Genomic DNA, 15,840 nt, shown 5'->3' with positions numbered 1-15,840 from the left:
TTCACAGTCATCTACAAATAAGGTGTCTCCATAGAATAGTCTTACACGGCCCAGAAATGGCCAACTATGAACAAACTTCATACCAACTAAACTCTATAAAAATATATTCATTTTGTTGAGTACAACTGAACAAGGTAATAATACATATAGAAAAGAACAGTTTTATTTGTCTAATGATGGTTTTCTGAATTAAAACTAAAATTTATTTACCATATGCTTTCCCATATAATAAATATGCATATTTTCATTGTATTGCTTAACACAGTTATAGATCAGTGGGAACTCCAATTCATCTGAAAAGAGAATATGTATAGGCCCTTTGTTGACAAGGAAAAAAATTAAAAAGAAGTGATCACTCTGTACCAAATCCACCCATCCTAAATTAGTTTAGGTTTTAGATTTCAAACGTGGGAATTTAGAAGTAAAGATGTGTGGTGCGGAAAAAACAAGAGAGAAATAGAGATAGAAATGTGTTGCTAAAAAAGATGTATTGTTAGAAGAGAAATATGCACCGGAAAAGTGAGAATGACAACTATTTAGAGACAAAATTTAATCATATAACGTTAACTACTCTAGGACGGAGGGAGTACCTGATTTCATAACTAAAAACATTTGACAATAAAGAACTTGCATGGAACTGACCATAACACGAAACTTTTTATAATCCAGTTAGCAACTGCTTCTTTGCCACATAAGAGCACCAGGATATTTGCATCTTTGCGCAGCAATTAGTACACATCTTAGTTTTCAGATATGATAGCTGAACTTAACTGAAATTTCCATGGAGAATATTTGGTGCCCGAGTTTAACTAACAATTTATTCCATATAGCAATAAAAAATCATAGACTGCATGCATTTTTTGCTTGGGGCTTGAGGAATAATATACAGATGTCTGTGGTCCTCTGTTTCATAGAAATCTAGCAAATATTGAGGAGCTTGATATCAGAGATAACTCATTGTATGGACCCATTCCTGAAAGCAACGTCTAGCTTACGCTGCTATCTAAAGAGGAGTAGGATGCAAGATACTTACATGGTCGAGCTGAGACTCCAAATATAGTCTGCAGTCTTACTAAAAAAATCAAATACCATGAAGGTCCATCTGGCAATCTGAACTTCCTATGGAGTAGACGTTTCTGAAAATACCATATATCATATAATATTTGCACATAATGACATTATGATTTTGGCCAGTAGTATCTTAATGAACTCATATTATACGGCGTATGTAAGATTATACACAAAATCACTCCCAATAAGATAAGGATTCACAATCGTCTAAATTGAAGTGACTGATTAATGAAAAAGACAACATATAATAGAAGAAAGCTTACAAACACTCATCAAGCACCGAAAGTGGTAGCATAAACAGGGTAGAAATCGGCCAACCTTTGAGCCATCACATGACACATCATCGACGAGCCAACGCACCTCCGTTGGGCGCCAGGGGATGAGCAGTTCGACCGCCTCCCCGACGTCGACGATGGGGAATAGGCCCACGGTGGCAGCCTTCACGGTCCTCGCTTGGAAGGCATCAGAGTGGTCGGGGACCAAGGATGAGGAAGCGACGATGGGATCGAGGTCGACCGCGAGGAGGCTGTGGAGGTACGGGGCCCACTGCCACGTCGCCGAGGCGCCGAAGCCGTGTAGGAGGTGCACGGGGCACCGCGGGGGCGCCTAGACCTAGCGCCGCATGCGGGCGCCCCGGGTTCTGTCGTTGCCGCCGTGGGCATTGGGGGCGGGTGGGAGCACGAGGTACCCTATCGACCTCTGGTGTTGCGACGTGCAGAGGGGTGAGCGGCGAAGGCGGCCATCGCGCGGCGTTGGCGGTGTCTCAGGCGGGCTTGCGCGGTATGGCTGTTTGGTACAGGGCGGAGGGCGGGCGCTAGCAAGCTGAGGCTAGGGGGACGGGGGCGCGGGATGTCTGGGGGAGGGGCGCCAAATGCGCCGCCTATCTCGGCGAAGAGGAGAATGGACGGCGGCTATTGCGTGCGGGGCGATGGCGGTCGCAGCACCGAAGCCGCGCACGCGATTAGGATTGGCAGCACAGTGTCGAGAGACACGGGTGAGGATTTGGGGCGCGGACCCGGGGTCAACGGCGCGGAGGCTGCTTGCACGGGGATGGCGTGGGCGCCGGCGGCAGGCGGGGGAGGGGAGGGGAGTGGCGGCATCTACGTGATTGGAGGATATTTCGTGAAGGTGAAGCAGAGGTTTCGTGAGCGAGAAGGCCGGGGAAGGGGCTGACGTGGATTAGTCGGACGACTTGAAATGAGAGGTACATAGTGAGATATACGACCGTACTGGGATAAATTTAGGATAACGGCTGCAGACATTCTTATTGTTTAGACTGTCTCAAGCAGCGATTCTATTATATCCACTAACTCATCCCATAATTCAAATTTCACCACGTAAACAGCCTAATTTACTGTGTAAATCCTTAACACGTAGGACGTGGGGTGAGGCGATTCGGGGTGCCACACTGTCAGCAGGCAGCAGCGTGGAAGGCTAGCGTGGGAACGCCCGCGCGCCCGTTCTAGCGTGGGACAGGAGGGAGTTTGGGCTGACAGGCCGGGTGCGTGGGCCGCGGCAGGCCAGGCTTGCAGGACGAGAGAGTGTCTGCTGCCTGCTGGGCTAGCTGCGCGGCTAGCAGGCCAACCCAGTGAAACTGAGAGGTAACCTATTTCCTGTTTGAGCTATCTATATCTATGTCTATACTTCTATACTCCTATATAATCTACTAATTAAAACATCACTAAAATGAAAATAACAAATTACCCTAACTAAATCCACCATTAAGACCAATGTCCTCTCTCAATCAATAGCATCCCATAATCAGTATTTTTTTAGATCATCCCATGGTCAGTATTTTAATTTTTTGGATATCCGGTCGTACCTATCCACTGTCCCTTCCATTTTATCAACTCGACCTGGCATACAAAAGCAAGCAACCACTCAAGTTTTTTTAGACGTCCACATTTAACATGCTCGGAAAGATTAAAATGCAAAAACATGCACGAAATTTTTTCAGACCAACACACTCTCCTTTAAAATTACATTTTCAATTTTTTATGTATCCTGTATGTTGTCTACCCCAACTTGCTTGGAATAAGATCATAAGAAGACTCTATTGTTGTGTTTAATGCATCATGTATGTTGTAAAGAATCATGCCAATTGACAAATCACAATACCCATATCTACAAACAAGTCCCAAAATATACACAGGTAAAACAAAGCTATCTTCACATTCCTTCAAAGACTTGGCAGTTCTATTTGAAGTATTAGTTTTAGAAAGCTAAGAAATGAGCATGCAGATTTACTAGCTAAATGAGCGGCATAGGGGCTCCCACTTCCTTCGGAAGTAATCATTGAAACTTTAAAAACACCTTCAGTCGAGCTCATGAAGCGAGCGGTGCTTACAATCTCACCAGTACACAGTGAAGATTAGAGGACTAAGATTGTATCTTTCCTGCAAGGAAATTATCCTTCGGACAACGAAGTTTACATAAAAAGAATGCAAGCTAGGACAAGGCCTTACATGATCATAGGAGAATTATATAAACAAGGAGTTTGTTGTCCATTGCTGAAGTGTTTGTCTAGAGCCGAAGGCCAAGAACTAATGAAAGAGATACATGCAGGGGTATGCGGTGCTCATTGAAAGGGAAATAGGGTCAAACCTTTTGTAACACCCGGGTTTTAGGGGTCCAAAGCCGGGGCGTAAACATAATCACCAGGTGTGCTGGGACCAAGTCTCACACATATGATGAATCATGGCACAGGATCGAATGTCACATCTTTACTACATATCAGGAGTTCTATACAAAATAAGTAAATAATTACATTATAAGGAGACAACAGTCCAGCAACCCAAAGTTGACTGGGAGACGACGGCCTAGACCTCTCACGAACACATCGCAGCATCCTCCAAGCGCCTCATCCTGCGGTACCTGTTCTTGACCTGTGGGGGGGTGTGAGACAGCAAGAGTGAGCTCACATACGTTCATCGCTCAACAAGTTGTGGGGAATAATGTGTATGAACTCGCCAAAGGTGGGAGCTCATGTGAAGTGTAAGGCTTACCAAAGAGGATGGTTAGAGCTGAGCATTGCTTTTAAAGTTAGTCAAAATTTTATTAGCAGTTACTAAGTATAAGTAAATACAAACCCAATTAAGTAATAACAAAAGTAACAACATCACCTGCGGTGCAATGCATATGACAAATTGAATTTAGTTCCATAAGTTAATCATGTGAGTGTCCGAGCTGCTCTTGACCGTGAGCACGGCTAGTATACCAGTTTTACACTCTGCAGAGGTTGCACATCTTTACCCACAAGTCATGTTACCCATCTGCCAAGGGATCGCGACTTCCCATACACCTCTACCGAGGAGGCGAGGCAGGGTAACACTACGAGGCCTTTACAAAGTTCCACTAGCTTCAGAAAACCCGCTACAGTTTATAGGAAGCTCCAATGCAGGAATCCCTTGCAGGACCGCCATCGCAGCAAAATCCTCCCGAGGGCCTCCCTACACTGACCACCCCCCTACTGCCCTTGCCCCTTTCGGGTAAGGTAGTCTTCCACTAGCTTTCCTAATTAATCAGCCAAGGGGTCCCATTCCTCCCTTGTGGTAGCACTGTTTTCCCGGGTGGTTCTCCATGTTCCAATTAACATAATGATCTTATCATGAACAATGATAATAAACAGATAATAAAAGTGTGATCATGAATAATGTATCTTCATACCCAAAACCACATAAAGCACTAGCAAGTACTACCCAAAAAGTTCAGTGGTAATCAAGGTATAAAGATAGACAAACTAGGGTAGCCTATTGGGTCCCATCAAAATTAACCTATGCAGATCATTATGATTAATTAGAACATGAGTGGGTAAAAAGAAGTGATCAAGGGCACAACTTGCCTGGGACTTGAGATTCCAGGTACCAGGATGATCTTCAGGTAGCTCGTAACCTCGCGCTAGTCGTAGCAATACAAACAAGCATGGTATAGGCAAAATTAACATTATACCAAACATAAGAATACATTGCATAATAATAATCTACGCGCCATAACGAGATCGTAGAAACAAGAACCACTAAATTCGGAGCTACAGTTATTAAGTTATGAATTTTCGAAATTATTTAGTGCTTAGAATAGATTAATCCCAATGAACAATGTTAATTTAAGTTTCATGGCTAAATAGTGTTACTAGTTGATAGACAATATTAATACAAAATTATTGCAACTGGAATGACTCAATTTGGAGTTAAAATGAATTTAATATGAATTATACAAGTTTGTAGAATTGTTTTTGTATTAAAAATCAATTTCTATATTGTTTTTCTCAATTTCCTCGGTTACTGGACTGCGCGCGTAAATAAACCAAAAGCCAGGGGCATTAGCGCAAAATAACCCAGACTCAACTCACAGTTTATATAGGACGGCGGGTTATTTTCGTGAAAACAGAGGGGTTTCTTTGCAAGTTGCCACGGCGAAGGGTTACGGTGGATCCCTCGCCGCAGGATTAGAAATCAAGGGCCTCGATCAACTTCGTCGATTCAATGAAACAATGCTCATCCAGAACCGTCGATCGAGTGATCCACGACCGAGATTCTATGTGGACGAAGGGGTATACATAATCTAATCTAGACCGTTGCTTCTCAAATCTGCGGTCAATATCCTACCGCCATCGCGATCTAATCCTAGCCGCCAGATTATGATCCTACGGCACAGAAGCTGTCTTCTATCTTCCGCACAGCCACGGCGGCGCTAGACTTCTTCGCGGCGGAACGCCATGCCAGGGAAGACCCGATCAGCGTTTCGGCAACCCAACATTTGTACGAACACATGTGGAACAGAGAGGGGAGCAAGGCAAGCTGTATGGGATGTTTCCTCACCGAGGATCAGAGCGTCGTTGATGTTGCCCACGCGACGCAGCGGCATCGCGGCGGTGAACAGTCAACAGCGCCACGCGGCACCGCGACGGTGAGCAGGAGAACTGGACGAACGAGGGGGCGGAATCGAGCATGGATGGGTTCTACACGTGGAGCGGATTGAGGCGAACTCGGAGGAGGTTTGCTTACCGGTGAAAAATGGCTGGCGCCTGTTGACTATGGTGTGGGTACACCCGGCGGCGGACGAAGCGGACCACGGTGAGCAATCCGCCATGGACCCAAGCATCCATGCCCCCAAAATCCACCAGTAAGCACGAACCGTGACTTCACAAGCTTGCAACCTGACGGTGGCCGACTCTCTCTACGACGGAGCTCTCCTGGGCGGCGTGAAAACCTCAGATCCTGGTGGCTGGGTTGAGGAGCGGATGAGGCGGTCAGGTACCCACGATTTATACACCCAGATGCGCTACGATCGGGGGAATCGGTTAAAACGACAGCGCGATATCAGAGCCAAGGCGGAATCGGAAATCCCCAACCGAATCGCACGCGCACGTGGCGATTCGCGGATCTTGTTGCTAGCAGTGAGTCCGATTTGAGGAGGAAGACGGCTGACGATGTGGACCCACCGGTCAGTGGCTCGGGTAGGAGACACGCACACGCGTTGTGAAGAATGAGCGGCTGACGCGCGGAGAAAATTGGAAGATGGGCCGCGCGGGTGTTAAAGGATAGTGGGCCGAATGGAGGGAGGTCGGCCCAGCCGAGGCTTCTGTCCTTTTTCTTTTCTATTTCTATTCTCTTCTCTAGTTCAAGTTTAAAATATTCAATTCAAATTCAAATTTCCTTTCTCATTTCAATCTTAAGTGTGATTCTGAATTTCAAGCATATATTTGATGCATCAAACAGAAATCACAGCATGACAATGCAAGTAAAAATTATATATTTATTTATATTGGTTACTTTGTCCATGCCAAAAAAAACATATAATTCAATAAGGCATGATTTATGTAAAATATCTCACCATATTATTTAGTTGGGAAAAATAGTTCAAATACATAGCCAAAATGTATATTAATTTTTTTTATTTCACTTTAGGAAAATATTTCAATTGATAAACTTATTAGAAATACACTTTTATTTTGTAAATCTTTAGTAAATTTTTCTCAAATATCAAAATAGGATTTTAGGGTGTTACAAATTCTACCCCCCTTAACAAAAATCTCGTCCCCGAGATTTGTAAGAGGGTGCATAATCATGTTATCTCAAACATATGCGCAGACAAAATCTCAGCATGATGCATAATTTTATTAGCAACACATACGGTCAATTAGACCTTATTATTATTCCTAAATTAATAAAATACTGGCTAGGATATGGTTAGGAAAAATATGGACATAGCATGTCTAGGCATCTATGAGATTTCCTTATGGTTAGTATAGGTCATGGCAAGGAAGAGTATAATAAGGAAAGACTTTATCCTGAACTGTGGATCTTGATTCCTTTTGAAGTTGGATTTGACTCATCTTCTTCCTGGTCGAGGTTAACCTTCTACTTGGATCTGATTTAAGAACCATCGGTTGTGGTGTTAGATGCCATTATCCGAGTTAGGGTAACCATTGCGGGTACATGGGTAGGTAGATCAAATAGAGTTTTACTTTACTTTTGAGATAAATGGGTTGAGCAACCTAACACATAGGCTAGATCGTGATTTCACAAATGAGTTGGTTTAAGACACCAATTTAGGTTTAAAATGTGCTTATAGAAGTAGGGTCCAATCTAATTTACTAGGATTATCTAACATGTTTAGTAAGTCACTTTAGATTAGATCACATTAACCATATTAGTTTGGATCACATTAGATTGCATTAATTTAGATGGGATCTAGATTTGATTGGTATGACTAGTTTGGACTAGATAAGATCTAATTAATTTGGATTGGATCATGATTGTTACTCTAGGGTGAGATAAGCAAAGTGGTTAGAATAAGATAAGATAAAGATAAGATAAGATAAGATAGATTTTTCTTAAGATAAGAATGGATCTATGAGGCTAGATATATTTTAATGGGGGATAATCTAGGTTGTTTAGTTATCTCATGAATTTTATTTATGTCTATATGTATATGCATATGTAATTGTGGACATTACTCCAAAACTCATCACCCTCAATCAAAGATCCAAATCAGACAAATATCATAAGAACAAGCATTCAAGTCTATAGATAACTATAAAAATATTTTTGTTTTTGTTCCTAAGAATAGGTCTCCTATTCCTAAAAGTCACTTTAGGCACAGAATTTCAAAGTGTGAAATCCACATTTGTCTTTAGAAAGAAAAGGTAAGAATAATCAGAGTAAAGCGGAAATAGATGAGAAAATATTAAGTTAAGTTTAGAAAGAATCAGAGTAGCAAAGGTAAGTAGATAATGGTTGTCCAGTTCTATCTAGGTTTCGTCCTACAGTCAACATTCCTCTGATACCACTTCTGTAACACCCGGGTTTTAGGGGTCCAAAGCCCGGGCGTAAACATAATCACCAGGTGTGCTGGGACCAAGTCTCACACATATGATGAATCATGGCACAGGATTATAAGGAGACAACGGTCCAGCAACCCAAAGTTGACTGGGAGACGACGGCCTAGACCTCTCACGAACACATCGCAGCATCCTCCAAGCGCCTCATCCTGCGGTACCTGTTCTTGACCTGTGGGGGGGGGGGGGTGTGAGACAGCAAGAGTGAGCTCACATACGTTCATCGCTCAACAAGTTGTGGGGAATAATGTGTATGAACTCGCCAAAGGTGGGAGCTCATGTGAAGTGTAAGGCTTACCAAAGAGGATTGTTAGAGCTGAGCATTGCTTTTCAAGTTAGTCAAAATTTTATTAGCAGTTACTAAGTATAAGTAAACACCAACCCAATTAAGTAATAACAAAAGTAACAACATCACCTGCGGTGCAATGCATATGACAAATTGAATTTAGTTCCATAAGTTAATCATGTGAGTGTCCGAGCTGCTCTTGACCGTGAGCACGGCTAGTATACCAGTTTTACACTCTGCAGAGGTTGCGCATCTTTACCCACAAGTCATGTTACCCATCTGCCAAGGGATCGCGACTTCCCATACACCTCTACCGAGGAGGCGAGGCAGGGTAACACTACGAGGCCTTTACAAAGTTCCACTAGCTTCAGAAAACCCGCTACAGTTTAGAGGAAGCTCCAATGCAGGAATCCCTTGCAGGACCGCCATCGCAGCAAAATCCTCCCGAGGGCCTCCCTACACTGACCACCCCCCTACTGCCCTTGCCCCTTTCGGGTAAGGTAGTCTTCCACTAGCTTTCCTAATTAATCAGCCAAGGGGTCCCATTCCTCCCTTGTGGTAGCACTGTTTTCCCGGGTGGTTCTCCATGTTCCAATTAACATAATGATCTTATCATGAACAATGATAATAAACAGATAATAAAAGTGTGATCATGAGTAATGTATCTTCATACCCAAAACCACATAAAGCACTAGCAAGTACTACCCAAAAAGTTCAGTGGTAATCAAGGTATAAAGATAGACAAACTAGGGTAGCCTATTGGGTCCCATCAAAATTAACCTATGCAGATCATTATGATTAATTAGAACATGAGTGGGTAAAAAGAAGTGATCAAGGGCACAACTTGCCTGGGACTTGAGATTCCAGGTACCAGGATGATCTTCAGGTAGCTCGTAACCTCGCGCTAGTCGTAGCAATACAAACAAGCATGGTATAGGCAAAATTAACATTACACCAAACATAAGAATACATTGCATAATAATAATCTACGCGCCATAACGAGATCGTAGAAACAAGAACCACTAAATTCGGAGCTACAGTTATTAAGTTATGAATTTTCGAAATTATTTAGTGCTTAGAATAGATTAATCCTAATGAACAATGTTAATTTAAGTTTCATGGCTAAATAGTGTTACTAGTTGATAGACAATATTAATACAAAATTATTGCAACTGGAATGACTCAATTTGGAGTTAAAATGAATTTAATATGAATTATACAAGTTTGTAGAATTGTTTTTGTATTAAAAATCAATTTCTATATTGTTTTTCTCAATTTCCTCGGTTACTGGACTGCGCGCGTAAATAAACCAAAAGCCAGGGGCATTAGCGCAAAATAACCCAGACTCAGCTCACAGTTTATATAGGACGGCGGGTTATTTTCGTGAAAACAGAGGGGTTTCTTTGCAAGTTGCCACGACGAAGGGTTACGGTGGATCCCTCGCCGCAGGATTAGAAATCAAGGGCCTCGATCAACTTCGTCGATTCAATGAAACAATGCTCATCCAGAACCGTCGATCGAGTGATCCACGACCGAGATTCTATGTGGACGAAGGGGTATACATAATCTAATCTAGACCGTTGCTTCTCAAATCTGCGGTCAATATCCTACCGCCATCGCGATCTAATCCTAGCCGCCAGATTACGATCCTATGGCACAGAAGCTGTCTTCTATCTTCCGCACAGCCACGACGGCGCTAGACTTCTTCGCGGCGGAACGCCATGCCAGGGAAGACCCGATCAGCGTTTCGGCAACCCAACATTTGTACGAACACATGTGGAACAGAGAGGGGAGCAAGGCAAGCTGTATGGGATGTTTCCTCACCGAGGATCGGAGCGTCGTTGATGTTGCCCACGCGACGCAGCGGCATCGCGGCGGTGAACAGTCAACAGCGCCACGCGGCACCGCGACAGTGAGCAGGAGAACTGGACGAACGAGGGGGCGGAATCGAGCATGGATGGGTTCTACACGTGGAGCGGATTGAGGCGAACTCGGAGGAGGTTTGCTTACCGGTGAAAAATGGCTGGCGCCTGTTGACTATGGTGTGGGTACACCCGGCGGCGGACGAAGCGGACCACGGTGAGCAATCCGCCATGGACCCAAGCATCCATGCCCCCAAAATCCACCAGTAAGCACGAACCGTGACTTCACAAGCTTGCAACCTGACGGTGGCCGACTCTCTCTATGACGGAGCTCTCCTGCGCGGCGTGAAAACCTCAGATCCTAGTGGCTGGGTTGAGGAGCGGATGAGGCGGTCAGGTACCCACGATTTATACACCCAGATGCGCTACGATCGGGGAAATCGGTTAAAACGACAGTGCGATATCAGAGCCAAGGCGGAATCGGAAATCCCCAACCGAATCGCACGCGCACGCGGCGATCCGCGGATCTTGTTGCTAGCAGTGAGTCCGATTTGAGGAGGAAGACGGCTGACGATGTGGACCCACCGGTCAGTGGCTCGGGTAGGAGACACGCACATGCGTTGTGAAGAATGAGCGGCTGACGCGCGGAGAAAATTGGAAGATGGGCCGCGCGGGTGTTAAAGGATAGTGGGCCGAATGGAGGGAGGTCGGCCCAGCCGAGGCTTCTGTCCTTTTTCTTTTCTATTTCTATTCTCTTCTCTAGTTCAAGTTTAAAATATTCAATTCAAATTCAAATTTCCTTTCTCATTTCAATCTTAAGTGTGATTCTGAATTTCAAGCATATATTTGATGCATCAAACAGAAATCACAGCATGACAATGCAAGTAAAAATTATATATTTATTTATATTGGTTACTTTGTCCATGCCAAAAAAAACATATAATTCAATAAGGCATGATTTATGTAAAATATCTCACCATATTATTTAGTTGGGAAAAATAGTTCAAATACATAGCCAAAATGTATATTAATTTTTTTTATTTCACTTTAGGAAAATATTTCAATTGATAAACTTATTAGAAATACACTTTTATTTTGTAAATCTTTAGTAAATTTTTCTCAAATATCAAAATAGGATTTTAGGGTGTTACACCTTTTCCATATGAATTTTGGTGGTTGAATTGCCCAACACAAATTATTGGACTAACTAGTTTGCTCTAGAAAATATGTTCTACAGGTGCCAAAGGTTCACAACAAACCAATACAAGTCAAAAGAAAGGGTTCAAACAAAGGAGCAAAAGACAACCGAAGTGTGCCCTGGTCTGGCGCACCGGACTGTCCGGTGCACCACCGGACAGTGTCCGGTGCACCAGGGAACCCAACTCCGAACTTGCCACCTTCGGGAATTCTAAAAGCTGCTCCGCTATAATTCACCGGACTGTCCGGTGTAGCACTGGACTGTCCGGTGTGCCAGCAGAGAAACGGCTACTTCGCGCCAACGGTCGTCTGCAGAGGAATTAAATGTGCTACAGTGCGCGCCTGTACGCGCAAAAGTCAGAGCAGGAGCCAGAAGACGCACCGGATAGTCTACAGGACCTGTCCGGTGCACCACCGGACTGTCCGATGGCCCCACAAGTCAGAGCTCCAACGGTCGAACCCTAACGGTCGGGTGATATGGCTGGCGCACCGGACAGTCTCCGGTGGCGCACCGGACTGTCCGGTGCGCCATGCGACAGCAGCCTCCACCAACGGCTACTTTGGTGGTTGGGGCTATAATAACCCCAACCACCCACCATTCATTGCATCCAAGTTTTCAGCATTCTCACCTCTTACAAGAGCTATAGCATTCAATACAAGACACAACCAAAGAGATCAAATCCTCTCCCAAGTCCGGAATCACTCCAACCAAATTAGTGACTAGAGAGAGACATTTGTGTTCTTTTGAGCTCTTGCGCTTGGATTGCTTTTCTTCTTCCTTCTTTCTTGTGCTCAACTCACTTGTAATCAAAACAAGAGACACCAAGTTGTGGTGATCCTTGTAGTGGACTTAGTGTCCCATTTGATTGAAGAGAAAGGCTCAATCGGTCTAAGTGACCGTATGAGAGAGGGAAAGGGTTGAAAGAGACCCGGTCTTTGTGACCACCTCAATGGGGAGTAGGTTTGCAAGAACCGAACCTCGGTAAAACAAATCACCATGTTATCCATTCTTATTTGCTTGTGATTTGTTTTCGCCCTCTCTTTCGGACTCGTTTATATTTCTAACGCTAACCCCAGCTTGTAGTTGTGCTTAAGTTTATAATTTTCAGATTCCGCCTATTCACCCCCCCTCTAGGCGACTTTCAATTGGTATCAGAGCCGGTGCTTCATTAGAGCCTAACCGCTCGAAGTGATGTCGGGAGAACACACCAAGAAGGAGATGGTGACGGGCGACAAGCTTGTTACAAGCCACGGGAAGGCTCCATCGGGAGAGTCCCGCAACAAGGGGAAGGAGAAGGAATCCTCTTCACACAAGTCGCATCGGAGTGGCGAAAAGAAAAAGAAGATGAGGAAGGTGGTCTACTACGAGACCGACTCTTCATCGCCATCCACCTCCGGCTCCGACGCGCCGTCCGTAACTTCTAAGTGCCATGAGCGCAAGAAGTTTAGTAAGATTCCCTTACACTACCCTCGCATTTCTAAACGTACTCCATTACTTTCCGTTCCACTAGGCAAACCACCGGTTTTTGACGGTGAAGATTATAACATGTGGAGTGACAAAATGAGGCATCACCTAACCTCACTCCACACTAGTATTTGGAACGTTGTTGAGTTTGGTGTACAGGTACCATCCGTAGGGGATGAGGACTATGATTCGGACGAAGTTGCCCAAATCTGGCACTTCAACTCACAAGCCACCACAATACTCCTTGCCTCTCTAAGTCGAGAGGAGTATAACAAGGTGCAAGGATTGAAGAGCGCCAAGGAGATTTGGGACGTCCTCAAAACGGCGCACGAAGGAGATGAGGTGACCAAGATCACCAAAAGGGAGATGATCGAGGGGGAGCTCGGTCGATTCATGCTTCACCAAGGGGAGGAGCCACAAGCGATGTACAACCGGCTCAAGACCTTGGTGAACCAAGTGCGCAACCTCGGGAGCACCAAATGGGATGACCATGAGATGGTCAAGGTTATTCTAAGATCACTAGTTTTTCTTAATCCTACTCAAGTACAATTAATTCGTGGTGATCCTAGATACAAACTAATGTCTCCCGAGGAAGTAATAGGAAAATTTATGAGCTTTGAGTTAATGATCAAAGGATCCAAAAAGATCATCGAGCAAGGCGCATCCTCCTCCATACCCGAAGCACAACCTGTTGCATTCAAAGCAACGGAGGAGAAGAAAGAAGATTCTACTCCAAGTAGAATCCCCATCGACGCCTCCAAGCTCGACAATGAGGAGATGGAGCTTCCGCCAAATCCTCAAACAAAGAAAGGGGAAAGATTACAAGCCCCGTTCCAAGAAGGTTTGCTACAATTGTGGTAAGCCCGGTCATTTTATTGCACAATGTCCATTATCTAGTGATAGTGACAGGGGCGACGACAAGAAGGGAAAGAGGAGAGAAAAGAAGAGGTACTACAAGAAGAAGGCCGGCGATGCCCATGTTTGCCGGGAGTGGGACTCCGATGAGAGCTCCACCGACTCCTCTTCCGACGAGGACGTCGCCAACATCGCCGTCAACAAAGGGCTCCTCTTCCCCAACGTCGGCCACAAATGCCTCATGGCAAAGGACGGCAAGAAGAAGAAGGTAAAATCCAAATCCTCCACTAACTATGCAACATCTAGCGATGAGGCCAATTCTAGTGATGATGAGGATGACTTGTTTACTCTTTTTGCCAACTTAAACATGCAACAAAAGGAAAAATTAAATGAATTGATTAGCACTATTCATGATAAGGATGAACTCTTGGATAGCCAAGAGGACTTCCTAATTAAAGAAAACAAAAAGCATGTTAAGTTAAAAAATGCTTATGCTCTAGAAGTAGAAAAATGTGAAAAATTAACCAATGAGCTAAGCACTTGCCATGATATTATTTCTAACCTTAGAAATGAGAATGCCAATTTAATTGCTAAGGTTGGGAAGCTTGATGTTTGTGATAATTCAATTGTTAGTCTTAGAAATGATAATGCCAATTTAATCGCTAAGATTGATCAATTGAATACCTCTCTTGCTAGCCTTAGGAATGAGAATGAAAAATTGATTGCTAAGGCTAAGGATTTAGATGTTTGCAATGCTTCTATTTCCAATATTAGAGATGAGAATGATATTTTGCATGCTAAGATTGTTGAATTAAATACTTGCAAACCCTCTACTTCTTCCATTGAGCATGTTACTATTTGCACTAGATGTAGAGATATTAATGTTGATGCTATTCATGATCACCTAGCTTTAATTAAACAACAAAATGATCACATAGCTCAACTTAGTGCCAAAATTAATGAGCATGACTTAGAAAATGAAAAATTTAAATTTGCTAGAAGCATGCTCTATAGTAGGAGACGCCCTGGTATTAAGGATGGCATTGGCTTCCAATAGGGAAACAATGTCAAGCTTAATGCCTCACCTAAAATATTATCTAATTTTGTTAAGGGCAAGGCTCCCATGGTTCAGGATAACGAGGGTTACATTTTATACCCTGCCGGTTATCCCGAACACAAAATTAGGAGAATTCACTCTAGGAAGTCTCACTCTAGCCCTAATCATGCTTTTATGTATAAGAGTGAGACATCTAGTTCTAGGCAATCAACCCATGCTAAATTGCCTAAGAAGAAAACTCCTAAAGCATCAAATGATCATAATGTTTCATTTAGAACTTTTGATGCTTCTTATGTGCTAACTAACAAATCCGGCAAGGTAGTTGCCAAGTATGTTGGGGCCAAACACAAGGGATCAAAGACTTGTGTTTGAGTACCCAAAGTTCTTGTATCTAATGTCAAAGGACCCAAAACTGTTTGGGTACCTAAAATCAAGAACTAAATTTGTTTTGTAGGTTTATGCATCCGGGGGCTCAAGTTGGATCATCGACAGCGGGTGCACAAACCATATGACTGGGGAGAAAAAGATGTTCTCCTCCTATGAGAAAAACCAAGATCCCCAATGAGCTATCACATTCGGGGATGGAAATCAAGGTTTGGTCAAAGGGTTGGGTAAAATTGCTATATCACCTGACCATTCCATTTCTAATGTTTTTCTTGTAGACTCATTAGATTACAACTTGCTTTCCGTTTCTCAATTATGTAAAAT

The 15,840-nt window shown here is 43.7% G+C and overlaps 1 pseudogene; it reads left to right on the top strand.

Annotated features, from left to right (window-relative positions):
- The first annotated feature begins 1,920 nt into the window (after nt 1–1,920).
- Nucleotides 1,921–15,840, top strand: part of LOC103642299 (uncharacterized) — a 150,714-nt pseudogene continuing 136,794 nt past the window's right edge.

The sequence above is a fragment of the Zea mays genome, chromosome 10 (genome assembly GCF_902167145.1).
Source record: "Zea mays cultivar B73 chromosome 10, Zm-B73-REFERENCE-NAM-5.0, whole genome shotgun sequence".
Classification (NCBI taxonomy): Eukaryota; Viridiplantae; Streptophyta; class Magnoliopsida; order Poales; family Poaceae; genus Zea; species Zea mays.
This window is presented reverse-complemented; position numbering and strand designations above follow the sequence as displayed.